This window comes from Tiliqua scincoides, chromosome 4 (genome assembly GCF_035046505.1).
Source record: "Tiliqua scincoides isolate rTilSci1 chromosome 4, rTilSci1.hap2, whole genome shotgun sequence".
In the NCBI taxonomy this organism is placed as follows: Eukaryota; Metazoa; Chordata; class Lepidosauria; order Squamata; family Scincidae; genus Tiliqua; species Tiliqua scincoides.
Window position 1 is genome coordinate 51,518,255 of NC_089824.1, and position 14,955 is coordinate 51,533,209.

The following is a 14,955-nucleotide window of genomic DNA, read 5'->3' on the forward strand; positions in this document are numbered from 1 at the left end:
GTGGGGCTGCCCTTGAAGATGGTTTGGAAACTGCAACTAGTGCAGAATGTGGCAGCCCGTGTAGTTACTGGAGGAAGGCAGTTTGACTCTGTCAGTCCGCTTCTCCAGCAGCTACATTGGCTGCCCATTTGTTTCCAGGCCCAATTCAAGGTGCTGGTTTTGACCTTTAAAGCCCTATACTGCTCTGGGCCAGGGTATCTTAGAGTTCGCCTACTCCCATACAATCCGGCTCGTCCTCTTAGATCATCAGAGAAGGCCTTTTTACAAGTGCTTTTTACTAGGGAGGTACGTGGGGCGGCGGCAAGAAATAGGGCCTTCTCAGTAGTGGCACCAATACTATGGAATTCCCTTTCCCTTGACTTAAGAATGGCTCCCTCTCTTGAAACTTTTCGGCAAGGCCTGAAGACCCTTCCGTTTAGGCAAGCCTTCTGAGTTCCCGGTCTTTTTAAACATCTCTTTAACATCTTTTAATATGTTTTTAAATAGCTGGTTACAGGCCTGATTCTTTTATGATTTGCTGCTCTATGCTTTTTTTACCTGACTACTTTTTATCTGACTACTGTTTTTATTGTTTTTATGATATGCTGTTAATATGTTTTTATCTGTTTTTAAATTATGTTTTTAATTTGTTTTAACCTTGTTGTAAGCCACCTTGAGTCCCTCCAGGGAGAAAGGCGGGGTAGAAATAAAGTTAATAATAATAATAATAATAATAATAATAATAATAATAATAATAAAAATAATAATAATAATAATAATTGTACAGTAGGTCGTCGTCCTTAAGACCTGAATTATTTCTCATGCAGGTGAATGGGAGTTGTAGCTTCTTATGCCTCCCAGCCCAATTCACTGAACCAGGAGACATAGGAAAGTACAAATCCACATAACTTTGTCCATAAATAACACTCCTGTCCATTCTTAGAATGAGACCCACAAGGCTTCTACTGAATCCTTTACTACTTACCTCTCTTCAGTAGGGTCACTTGATTAGGAAGTGTGAGAGAAACTGGCAAGGAAGACTGTGGCTTTTTCCCCGTGGCTTTTTCTACACTTTTGAAAAAAAGGCTTAGAGGATCCAAGATTTTTCTAAAAATTGTCCGAGCAAGCTCCAGTTTTTTTTAAAATGAATACATCACAAAGCAAGCCACGAATAAATTGCCCATCACAACTTGTTATAGAAATGAATACCGTGTAATTGTTACTCAGTGTTGACTAAAAATGAAACTGAAATAATCCCATAACACAAGGGAAGTATTATTGCATGTTCATAATGTAGCATAATTTTGCAGCCATCTGACAATAAATGCAAATTATTCAGGCTTAATAGAAAAAAAAAAAAAAAAAACTAGTGTCAAAGGGAATGAAATATACTTTTTAGAACTATGGGAACAATTCATAGTTTGGGTAAATGAATGTGTGGCAAGAAGTTATGATGGTAGGAGTGCAGAAAGGAAATTATTTGATAGCATTAGATTGTTCTAAGGAGTAGAGGTAAATTAGTCATTAGAAAAACTTCACCCTATACTCTAAATCAGGGGTGCTCAATAGGTGGATCGCGATCTACCAGTAGATCGCGAGGCAAAATGAGTAGATCGCGGAGTGCCGATCCCCCCTTCAGGTGCCTCTGGGAGGAAATGCCGGGAGTAAGGCCCATTGTACTCAATGGGGCTTACTCCCAGGTAAGTGTGGCTAGGATTGCAGCCTCACAGCCTAATCCTAGGCATGTCTACTCAGGAGTAAGTCCTGTTATACTCAGTGGGGCTCAAGGTACACCAACACACATTGTACACATAAATGTTATATGTTATGATGGCGCAAACATTGTAAAAAAAAACTCTGGTAGATCTCTGGGCCTTGCTGGGTTTCAAAGTAGCTCTCGAGCCAAAAAAGTGTGAGCACCCCTGCTCTAAATCAAATTATCAAAATAGTTTATATTTTGGATTACTACAACAGCCAAAATATGTAATTGTTTTTTTTCGATTTGTATAAATTTTTTTAAAATGATAAAGCAGTGCAACTGGGCAGGGGCAGAGAGATATTTCACAAACAGAAATGTTACAAATTGGGGGGGGGGTGTGAACAGGCACGTGAATCTCCCCTGGGGATTGCATCCAGAGGTGCTAATGTTAAATGTAATGTGCCTTGTGTTATACTGACACATTTCATTTCATTTATTCCTATATGTTAACTTCCTATTTTTTTTATCATGTTTTACTTTGCATTTTAATGAAACTCTGTCATTTGAAATTGTTTTAGATTCTAAGCTGCCCCCCCAAGTGTTGGAAAGAAATTGATTAAACACTTTATAAAATACAGTGCAACTTGAAATAAAGTGCATTCATTTCTCTGTACTCTCCAGCACATTTCTATATTTGAAACGAACAGTGCCTTCTATCAAGGGCATTAGAGTCAAAGGAATAGGAAGCAGCTTTATCCTGAATCAAGCCATTGGATCATCAGTGTTCTGGTCAGTTTTCTCTACACAGACTAGCAGGAGCTCCCCAGGGTTTCATCAAGAATTTTTCGCTGCTCTACTTGGAGATGTCACAGATTGAGCCTGGGAGCCTCGGGATGCAAGTGGATGGTCCACCACAGAGCCACAGCTCTTCCCTGAAGGCTGACCTGTGAAACCTTCTGATACCTGTGTCAATAGTGGTGTAACATGGCCAAAAGACTTGCACTGTCATCTGGCATTCTCATCTACAAATTATAGCATCTTCCAAAATTCCCAGCAGTTGGGGGATGATAAGTTTAGTAAGACACAGTGGCTCAATGTGCAACTGGGGACCCAGTGCAGTGTATTATTATTCATTTTTCCCCCTTTTCTACCACCTTCCTCCAAGGGGTTCAGGGTGCTTTTCATAATTCCAGGGATGGGAAAACCCAGCATGGCTTGACTCGAGTCCAGAGTCTCCTATCCCGTGACTCAGCTTGAAAAAGAGTCATAACGGGAGCACTTTCCTAGTTGCCAAGTCACCCTTTAGTGACTCTAAAGGACTCGAGTTGCTACCCAGCCCGCCGTTGAAAAAGCAGGGCTGCTGCCAAGGTCTCTGTGTGTGTGTTTATTCACTCCCTGATGTCCTTTGTAAGGCAAGAACACCCCCTTGGCTCCTCTTCCTGCTCTCCCTCAGCCAATGAAAATATCAGAATGCTCAGCCTCTGTCCAATTATCATCCTATCAGAGACGGGAAAAGAGAGCCCAGTCCTGCCACCCCCCATTCATTGCATACATTAACCCTTCCCTGCCTCCCAGCTGCTCACCCCATCAGAATGCTGGTCCCACAAGGTTTTTCACACCGTGAAAACAGTAAGCAAGCACACCCAGACACAGGTAGACTTGAGTCAGCATGCTTGGGGATGAGTGCCAAGTCAGGGGAACCCTGACTCGAGTCTTTTTCAGAGACAATATTGCTGTCTCCAGCCAGTCCGGTTGTTGCTTTTCAGATTCACATGATACTGAGAGGTAACACAGATCTGTGTTCTCACTGGTTCTCTACATGTGCCTTTCAAAAATGTCACTCTTATGCAATTCCATTTATAACACTGCAGTCCTAAGTACATCTACTCAGAAGTAAGTCTCACTGATTCCAGTGAGACATTCTTCCAGGTAAGTGTGTATAGGACAGCAGCCCAAGTTATTTTCTTCTTTTTCCCCCAAGATATTGGTGCTTTGTAAATGACAAGCATTTAAATATTGATTGGTTTTAAAGGTGCACTGTGTGTGTATTTTTGTGTATGTTCCAAACTACCATGTGACTTCCACCAGTTTGGGGGGAGATTTATACCCAATCCTTTCTGGGTCTTATGCTGACAGATCTCATGATCCATCAGCATAAGGCCAAGCCCATCATTACATAAGTCAATCTGACAGTGTGCAGCTCATCCATGGTATAGGAGCCGGTAAGCCCTGTAGTGGCAGTGGCTGGTCACTGAAATTTCACCAGAACAGGTAGGTCAACAGCTGAATTAGGGAAGGATCAGGGACAGATCCGGGCAGGGAGCAGACCAAGCTGGGGGGGTGATTTGAGGGCAAAAGGGGGAGGATCTTTCCAGCCTGGACCTGCCCCCAGTAGTCTCCTTGAACTTATGCCAGCAGCAAAAGCACTAGTGTTAGTCCAAGGAGACCCATTGGAAACCAGGCAGCCTACAAAGTGGTAAGTAAAAACATTTCACAAGTTAAAAAGAGATTTTTACATACATCTCCTGAGCTGTCTATTCCCCCGCACTCCTACCCATAGCATGCAGCACAATCACTATCAGTGGGGCTGCATGCCCTGGACTGGCAGGAATAGGACTGGGCTCTTAGATCTTGTCACTCTTAGAAGTGACACACAGAAAGAGTTAATATACACTCCCAGTGCCACTGTTTCAATCAAATTCAGATCTTCTATGGCTGCTTTCAAGTAAAAAAATAAACATTGGGATGTCTGTGGATATCCTGCTTAACACATAATTTCCCCCAAGGTACACCTTATATTCAGCTTATTGTATACAGTACAGTGGTACCTTGCATAACGAATGCCTCGCGCACCGAAAAACTCGCATAATGAAAGCATTTTGCAATTTTTGGTGACTTGCACAACAAATTTTTATGACCTGTGCTTCGCAAGACGAATTTTTGTTTTGTTTTGTTTTGGTTTGTCTTAAGGGGGGGATCTTCATGCCAGTTTATGCTCACGTTCACCCTAAGGAAGGATGATGAGTTCTTGGGGTTTCCTCGCGCAGCAATGGGTCAGTCAGCATCCCTCCCTCCCTCTCACACACACACTTACACTCTCTTCACCACCCCTCACTCACTCACTCACTCACTCACTCACTCACTCACTCACTCACAGGGCCAGGCTCCTGTGTGCCTGTCAGGGGTTGCACGTTCTTGCTCCCGCCCGTTTTTGTGCCCTCCGCAAGCCTGGAACATCACAGCCCTCTCTCTCCCCAAGCCTGGAGCATTTCAGCCTCTCTCTCTCCCCCCCCCCCAAGCCTGGAGCATCACAGCCTCTCTTTTCCCCCACCTCAAGCCTGGAGCATCACAACTTCTCTGCAACACAAACACTTTCCCCCCCTCTCTCACACACACAGGCTGCCCCCTTCTCTTACACACACAGATGCTCTGCCCCCCCCACACTCACACAGCAGGGGAGGGGTGCCTTCACTCACCTCATCTAGCATCTGAATGTAAGCCCCCCATCAACCTGCCATCGCAGCCTCCCCCCCCTGCAAGCCTGATCCCATTCACCCCAATAAGGGGGGATCTTCATGTCAGTTTATGATCCCATCCACCCTAGTAAGGGGAGGATCTTCATGTCAGTTTATAATCCCATCCACCCTAGTAAGGGGAGGGTCTTCATGTCAGTTTATGTAAGTAAGTCCCATTGTGCTTGCTCCCAGGAAAGTGTGCACAGGATTACAGCCTTCAAACTCCCCACTCAGCATCCCCCCCATCGCTCATTCACCCTCTCACTGCCCCATTTCCTTCATGTTTCCCCCCATGATCATGGCAAAAGCAAGCAATTGAGTGCAGCTGCTCTGTCCTCCCCAACTTAGAGCACAATCCTGTGCGTGTCTCCTCAGAAGTAAGTCCCATTGTGCTTACTCCCAGGAAAGTGTGCACAGGATTACAGCCTTCAAGCTCCCCACTCAGTATCCCCCCCCTTTTTTAAATCCTCTGTACAGTATGTATGCCTTTAAAGAGCACTTAATAAACACTTTGTAAACCAAATTTGACTTTGTTCTGACTTTTCTTGCCCATAGGAACGCATTAATTAAATTTCAATGCATTCCTATGGGAAAATGCGCTTCGCAAAACGAAAAACTCGCATAACGAAAGGACTCGCGGAACGGATTAATTTCGTTATGCGAGGCACCACTGTACACAGTCTCAGTGTACTGAAGACATGAATAGGGGTTGCCAGAACTTCACCTGAAAGAAAGGGGTGTGGCCTTTTTGCCAGGTGTGAGCCAGAGAAGCATTCTTAAAACCCACTATAATTTGTAATGAAATACTGGCTGAGTGTTTTGTAAGAAAAACTCGTACATCAGCACTTGGCAAACCTGTAGAAGAATGGTTTTGTAGCTTGTGCCTATGCAGACTGGCAAGGAAAGGCCGCATGACATTCATTTGAGTTCATCTTTAAACGAAGAGGGTTCCCAAGATTTGTCAGGCTCATAAATGGACTTGTTTACAGAAGTTCAATGGAGCATGTTAAAGTCAGGCCAAAAAGCAGGCTGATTTTGTGTGGGGAGAGGCCGTCATTGCCTAATGTCTGTCAGCAGAGTCTCTCAAGGTTATTTGGAGTGCTCAGAGAAACACGAACAAGGAAATCCACTAAGACAGTGTTGCATGAGGGAAAGCAAATATTGCCTTCTTTTCTCCTGAAGAGAACTATGTCAGGAGGAGGGGTTGATTGTCTCAATGACAAAACTATCAGAAAGCTTCCTGTAGATAGGCACTTGCAACAATAGACATACTGGTAGATTATCCCTTATCTGGACATCCAAAATCTAGACTATTGTAAAGTTCAGACATTTTTGTCCGAGACTTTTTAAAAATAACTTTCTGTAGCGTGAACGTTAGAAAGTCTCGTGCTCATTCCCACATACAGTGTAGGTACAGGCTGTTAAGTTCTGTTCTCTATCCTGTGGTGTGTACCTGTACTGACATTGTTGAAAAATGTCAAAGAGGCCAGCAGACCTGGGTAACAGTGAAAAGAGCAAGAGAAGCATTTCTCATTATATTTATGCAATTATTCAGAAATTCACACACCTTCCCATCCCAAACAGTCTGAATAATGGATACACAACCTGTATAACTTTCCTGCCACACTTATATATTGCTTATCTTTCCAGGAGACAAGGCATACATTGTATCCTCACAATAACCCTGTGAGGAAGACAGTACTACCGAAACAGGAACTCCCCCAAAGCTATTCAGGGAATTTAATGGATCACTGAGAATTTGAACCTGGCCTCCCAAAATCCAAACCCAACACCACAATGGAATTGACCCCCCCCCCCACCACACACACACACCTTCCACAGTTGAGAACATTCACACTTAAATGCTTAAAGTTCAGAAATAGCTATAGAGACAAATACATTTTCTTAGTTTTCCAAAGCCTAATTTGCTTCGATTGCAGATACTATAACAGCTTGTTTAGAGCTGCTTGACCTTCGTGCGTCTTTCTGCTCTGCCCCTTTCTCCTGCTTTGAATTTAGATTGATCTGTTGGGGATTGAAGGGGAAGATAGTCATGCCTGGTGACTTCAGGCTGACCTTTTGAAATGCTTCCACCTACCCTGTACTTTGATATTAACCCAGTCTGTGTAACATGGATGGATCTTACCAGAGTTACCAGGAGGCTTACCAGGGGACTTTTGGCAGGTATGAAGGATAAACACCAGGGGAATTATATTCTGTTTACAAGGATGGGTTCTATTTGAAAGGCTCTGATGTGCGCAAGTTGTTCATTGCAAGCTGATGTTTTCTTATACACTTCATTGTTAGGAAAACATTCAGAATTGAAGTGAATGAGGAAGTTCTGCTTACAGAGTTTCATGTGCACTGAAGCTGCTTGGCTGAAGCATGTGTTAGAAGAAGGGTGTCAAACATAAAGCCCTCAGGCTGGATGTGGTCCCTGGAAGCTCTTTATCCTGCTCTCAGGCTCTCCCAGATACTCTCAGCTGCTGAGCTATGCCAAGGTGTCATGGCTGAAAGGGAAGCCCACGTGATAATTGGACTCTCTCCTATCTTGAAAATATGATAAAGATTTGCATATTTTCTTTTCTGTCATTTGCTGCTGAGTTCCTAAGTGAGAAAATAGTGCTTATTTCTGAATTGCTTAATGATGACTCTTCCTGTTTAATGACATCACTTCCAACCTTCAGCAGGCATCATGAATGTTATTCAGCCCCCTGTGTGAGTTTGGCATTCCTGTATTAGAACATATCATTTGAAGCACACATTCCCCCCCCCCCCCAGTATCTCCAACACAGCCAGGGCCATCAAGCAGCAGACCTATTAACAGAGCAATGGCTAATTACACTAGTTAATAATGTGATCCTATGCAAAATCAATGGCACTCCACTCAATTTGCATGCTATAAAATAGTTTGAAAGAGCTTAGGCCAGCTATAGCAAGAATTAAGCTTTAAGAAACTTCATCAACACTTTAAGAACTAGTCAACTCAGTATGAAAAGGAAAGGCAAGCATTTTGTCAATCCGTTTAAAGGAAAGAAAGGGCAAGGAATCAATAGTAATCTACCATTTATGAGTTTTCTAAGTAGTAGTTCCTTCAGCTATACTAAAGCTCTTGTCCTCTCTCTCTCTCTCTCTCTCTCTCTGTGTGTATGTACATATATTTCTATTTCCCCACACTCCATACTTCTCTGTAAAAGTTCTCTCAAATTTCAATTGAAAATGAACTGTGTGCATTTATTGATGAGATGACTCTTGACTCATGATGTCCAAGGACAGTCTGGCTCCAAGCACAGGTAAAGAGCTATCAAGCAACCACCTTAATGATCTTAGTCCTTGATAATATCCTTATCTGTAAGCAACTTCACTTAAGCATTTTTTTCTTTTTTCCTAAAGGCTCTCAGAACTACTTCTGCCAAATTTTTTTCTTTTGTTTTTTGGCCTTCTCACTTTTCAGTCAAGCCAAAAAAAATTCTGGGACAGTCTGCTGTATAATGGCAAAAAGGAGGTGAATGTTCATCAATATTCCATTTGGGTCAGATGGCTTTTCAAGGGTGGAATTTCAGCCAAAGTACAACTCAAGGACCACTCCAAATTCCAAAGGCCTAATGGCACTACAGTTCTGAACAAAAAGAAGGGACATCTGGATCTTCTCTTTTGGATTTAGGGTTAAATCAGGTTTATATCTTGAAAGGGAAACTCTCCACTGAAGTAAAGAAGATATACCAAATGGGAGAAACTCTGTGGTCCATGGACTGAACAGAGATGTATATACATATTTTGGGAATTAGATATGCTATGCACCACAAATAAAAATTGTTTTGCAGTTGGTGTCAGGGCCACTTTTTCATGGTGCCTATGTGGTAAAAAGGCATATATGTACTTCATATGGATCCGGCAGCAATGGTGCACAGCAGATCCTATCCTTTCCCCCCCCCCCCCAAACATCCCTGCCCCTTTCTCCTCCTTCCTTCTCCAGGTCCAAAGAGACCAATTGCAGAGCAAGAGGCTTATGGAGAGGTAAAGGGAAATAATTCCCCTTTCCTCTCCGAAGCTTCCCAATCTGCCCCTGTATCTGCCTGGATATAGCACGTACCTCCTTGGCTGCAGCCAGTTGTGGACCTGGTCCCTGTGCTGCCTCGGGGAGCATGCTGCATCCAAGAGGAGATTTATACTTCCGCTACAGAGCCTTGTGTGTTGTCCACAGGCACTCCAAAAGCCTGATGAGGCCTCCAAATCGCCGTTAAACAGTACTTCCAGTTTTTGGGAAATCGGAAGTACTGCTTAACGGGCATCCAGAGGACTCAGAAATCTTTTGGAATGCCTGTTAACACAGTGCAGGACCTCTCCAACCCTTGGAAGGGCTCTGGAGGACGATGCTGCCCCCACAGGCCCAACAGGTGTGGCACCCTGAGGCTTCCCCCCCCGACCCCTCAGGACTGCCACTGGTTGCATTTGCATTGGTGGTGGGGAATGGATAGAATTTCTCTCTCTCTTTCTGTGTGTGTATTTGTAAAAAGTATATTTACAGCCCAATCCTAACCCACACTGGCACGGGGAAGCTGGCTGGCCTGTCCCATATCCATAGCCCCATGTCCACAGCCTGAGGCAAGGGAAATTCCTTCTCCCTGGGTAAAGCCATAGCAGCCCCCACAGGGCCACTTGAATTTGTGTCATCTAAAGAGGTGGTGCAGATCCGAGCAGCTCCGAGCTACTCTGGGCTGCCTGGCACCAGGGTTAGGATCTGGCACAAGTGCCAGATCCCGGCCCCATCCCCTGCTCACCCGTGGCCTGCCCATAGGCCTGCCCACCGCCTGCCCTCCCCCAAACCACTTTCTTCAAACCCTCCCCAGCCCTGCCCCCCATGCTGGCATGACTCAACCAGCGCAGGCTTACCTTTGCACCAGCCCAATGGGGCTTAGGCTGGTCTCCCTGTTCCCTCAGTGGCACAAAAGTGCTTATGGCTTTTTCAAGACACCATTGTTTCTCAGTTTCCGGATTGGGTCTTAACTGTGCTAGCCTATACATGTTTACTCAAATGCCTTTGAAAAAAGTTGGAAAGGTAACACCTGATGATGTCACTGCCCCTGCTGTCAGAGAAATCTTGGTGCAGCACTCCACTTGCCCCTCCCCTTTGACTAAACACCTGATTCTTAATCTCAGAGTCATATAAAAATGAGACATATTTTTCAATGATTTAAGAATCAGAAAGATCAGCTGGTTAAAAACTGATCACTTTCTTTCTGGAATGACAAATTTGGGTGAGATTCAGCCTTATGTTTGTTTTTTCCCCCCTCCAATTTCAAAATTTAATCAGGATTTGATTTATTTTGTTCTATAATGCTTATCCAACTATATATATTTTAAATATTACAAAACAGAAATATTTGAAAAAAACAAACAAAAAACATGTGTCCACCAAGCAGATCTTTTGCCTAATGCTTCCATTATGGGATAAGAATGCACAATCTCAGGGTCCTTCACAAAACTATTGGATTGTCTTGATATGACTTGGGCTGCACACTTTCATGGAAGTTCTACTGAACTGAACAGGATTTACTTTTGAGTAGTCATGTATAGACTTCTGCTGTTGGACAACACTCTTGAACACTAGCTTTGTTAGTTATATAAACGTTAGAGAGCAATGGTTCCCAAACTTTTTAGTGCCCCAACCCACCTCGTCCTCCATGGTGGGTCACAATGTGATGCTCCCTGTAGTGGTGCAATGCATTCTTGGAGCCCCCAGGGCCGCTTCCCATTTGTGCCAGGCCCACAACCCACTTCATTGGTCTCCATGGGACCCAGAATCCCTGCGGAAGCAATCAGACGTGACTTCTGATCAAACCAGAAATTGTGTCATGACCCACCACTGGGTTATGAACCACAGTTTGAGGAACACTGGGTTCGAGGATTCACTGAGCTTCCTGATGACTCAGAATATAACACTTGGCAAATTTACAATGCTCATCTGACAAATGGTGTGAGCATTATGGACCCCAAGTTCTTCTCCAGCCTGGGTCTTTTCTCTCCTTTTCTTCTGCAGCACCCATCAGGAGGGTTTGGGGATTCATGCAAAGGGGGGGGCAGCAATTATGAGCACATTAAAAATTCTCTAGGGAAAAAAATTGCCAAGCATTTTCCACTTTGCTTCTCATTACCAGTCTCAGACTGAATCAAGCCTAGATTAATTCAGCATCAAGCATCCCTAATATAGACACATTTTCATAAGTTCACTACAGCCATAAAATCATTGTCTCTCAAATGGATTGATTGAAAATGGAGACGAGAGTGAAGACTCTTGTTATTCATCACAATCTCTACCTTTCAAATGCCGTGGAATCTCTGAGGCCAGTCTAGCTTCAAGCACGGTTTTTTCCTGAGCACCTCTGTAGGCTGTCTTTTGAAGGTTAGGTGAGCACCAAAATGTTACCTTTTGTTTTCCTTTTGATTTCACTGTGTATCACGAGATTCCACGTCTTTTCTTTGAAGATTACACTGACTGCTGCTTCCGTGTTGCTTGTATCCCTTTCTAGTCCCTCTTGCTTTTTTCTAACTCTCTTTCAGCTTTCCTCTGCTCTCACTGCTTTATCTGTGCAATTCCTCAGAGCTTCCTGCTGAACAGGCCTGACTTGACTGCAAGCTTTCAAGAGTCACAAATGAAATGAGCTCAGGAACTTGATGGGGTCTCCTGATGCCAAGTGTGAGAAACTTTTCTAAACACTCCGTTTCGGTGGTCAATTGCTGTGAGAAAAGAAGAGAACAATAAAATTAAAGGGAATACAAAATACAGAAGCAAGAACCTTCTTGATTTAATGGACAGTAGCAGTATTGATTCAGTTCCACTAAACACAGTTTAAAAGCACATAAAATCCATTCCTTTCAATGGCAGACATTTTAAGAGACTGCATAGTGTTTAAAATATTCTATCAGTTTTGCACTATCTCAGTTGCTGTAGATCTCCACCTTGACAGGAGATATAATTCTTCTATCTAATGATTATATTAGTTCCATTCACTGGTAGTATTGCCATTTTATTCAGGCTGTCATCCCAAGAAATCTTCCCAGCTATTCAGCAATTGGAAAAGGAACCTCTCAATACTGCACCAAGAAGAGTTACTCCTTCAACAGGACTTTATGCATGTCTACTCAGAAGTAACTCCAATTATAGTCAATGGGGCTTCCTCCCAGGTCAGCGTGGATAGGATTATAGCCTTGGTTTTCCTATTCTAGGGCGCAATCCAAATCCACTTTCCAGCACCGACATGAGGGCAATGCAGCTCTGAGATAAAGGAACAAACATTCCCTTGACTTGAGGCCTCCGTGACTGCCACCCAACTGCAGGATGCAGCATATGCCCCACTGGCATGGCTATGCCAGTGCTGGAAAGTTGGGTAGGATTTGGGCCTAAGTAAAGTAGTTACCAGCCTGATCTGCAGCTAATTAAACTAGTTATTTGAGTCTAGCAACCTAATCTGAAATTATGTGTTGTAAAGGGTGCGGGGGGGAGGGGTCTCAGTTCATGAATCTTTGACAGTGGGGACCATCTGCCTTACTACCAGCACAACAGCTTCCAGAACAAGAGAGCTATTAGCCTGTTCTGTCTTGTTCTGCAGCATCATCCCAATAATGGCAAAGCTGCTCTTCAGTTCAGGTGATCTTGGGAAGCAGCAGGAGTCTGGCCCCAACCACAGGCTTGGTTCCTCAATCTGAATAACATTGCTCCCTATCACAACCATAAAGCCTTGCCCAACTTGTCACACTTGGTACTCAACCTCTGGCTCTTCAGATCCTAGTCTACACAATCTAGCACATGACCCTTGTCTGTCATGATCACATCTGCTGTCTCTGGCCCCTATGATCCTGGCCTGCTTGTTCCATAATCAGACTCCTCCCACCCCCACCCAGTCTGTGGCCTGACTCAAAGCCAGGTCAAAAAATGAAAAGCTTCAGTTGCAGACCTACCATAAGGTCTCATGGGGCAAAAGCCCCAGGCGCAAGGTGCTAGGGCCCCACAGAAGCCTCTCTGAGGCTCCCAACGAGGGCAGAAATTGTGCTTCTGGTTTCCCAGAAGCACAGTTTATAGCATCAGGGAACCTCAGAAAGGTTCCCTGACACGGGTGGAGGTTGCACGGGACTGTGAGCCTCTGGTGAGTAGGGGGGGGTGGATTTTTGTATGGGGGCGGCAATCGCCCGCAGGGGGGTGCCATCACAAACCTTTGCCCTGGGTGCAGGGCTGGGGAGGTCTGCTGCTGAAATGCTTGACCTTTTGACACAATACTATGAAGGTGTTCCATTAGCAGAGTTATCACAGGATCCAAGCATCTGTGCAGAAGCTTTGATACTTACCAGCACTGACCCTGATTCACCAGCAATGACAGTGCAATTCCAATGCTGCAACTGTTTAGCGATGGCAGCCCAGACTGGCCTGGTGGAATCATGCTCCATCCCTGGGAATTTTGCAACAGTTGGATGCTGTCCCTCTGTCATTAAAAAAGCATAAGATCAGGCTGCTTGACTCTGAGTGACTCTGAGTTCTTTGAACCATCAGCCCTCTCAGAACACAGTTTGACCTCCCCAAGAGACCCTGAGACATGGGTAGAAATGTGGAAGAAAAGAACTAACCACTACTATTTCTACTGCAGCAACACTGAGCTTCAAGATTGGGAAAGTCAGCAACATTGACCTGGGTAGAAATAAGTCTCAATTTAGCTCAAATTTAGGCAGCAACTGTTACCTTGCACATGCCTGATCTCGTCTGATCTCAGAAGCTAAGCAGGGTCAGGCCTGGTTAGTACTTGGATGAGAGATTGCCTGGGAATACTGGGTGCTGTAGGCTTATACCATAGTCTTTCGAGACTGAAGGTTGCCAACCCGTTAGTGTGTGAACTGAACTGACGGTGACAGCAAAGTGCCTTTATATTTAACTATGCATATGATTAGACAGACAGATGCATGAGCTGCTCCTGTCCTCCATGAATTTTGCTTTTGTCATTGTGAAGTAGAAACTCAGTAGTTACAGACTTCAAAATACTTCCAGCTAATACAGAGTTCACACTGGGAGCAGTGGCATCGCAGGGGGCGGGGGTGATGGTGGACTGCCCCAGGTATGGTGCTCCTAGGAGAGTGACAGCTGCACCACCCGAGTCCCCTGTCATTACCGTGGTGCCAGAGAGCAAAGCTCCATTGTTTGGAGGCAGAAGGGTCCTCCCACCAGCCAATTGGCTGCAAATTGCAGCACTCTGGAAGCAGTTGGTGATGATGAGATGACACCATCATGTCTCCACCAACCTACTTCTGGATGTCATGCTTCAGACCAGCACACTAGGCACCACTGACCACTTCCACTGGCCTTCCACTGCCAGCAGCACCCATTGCTTGCCATCATAAGGGGGGCTTAATATAGTGGAGGGGTGTGTGTGTCATGTAGCAGAGGAAGTAACACCTGCCCCAACTGTAAAATGCACTAGCAATGCCACTGGCCGGGGAGGGGGGGGGGAGTTAAACATTTGTTTGTGTGTCCTCAGTGAAAAAAACCTGCTGTTTCCAACAGTGGTTTGCTCACCTTTGAGAAAGCGTGCGAAGCTGCACACAAGAGGATGGCTTGTGTGGAAAGAGGAAATAGAGAATAAGTTCCATGCCTGAGGCAGGCTGAAACCAGAGTCACCTAGGGATGTGCCTCTAAAAGGGTTTTTTCATTGTATATAATGCAGAGCAGAGGAGAAGATCTACATTACCTGAAATATTAGTGGGAGGTTCTGCTTATAG

General features: G+C 44.5%; 1 pseudogene; it reads left to right on the plus strand.

Annotated features, from left to right (window-relative positions):
* Positions 1 to 13,909: 13,909 nt before the first annotated feature.
* Positions 13,910 to 14,026, plus strand: LOC136650220 (5S ribosomal RNA; annotated as a pseudogene).
* Positions 14,027 to 14,955: the final 929 nt, after the last annotated feature.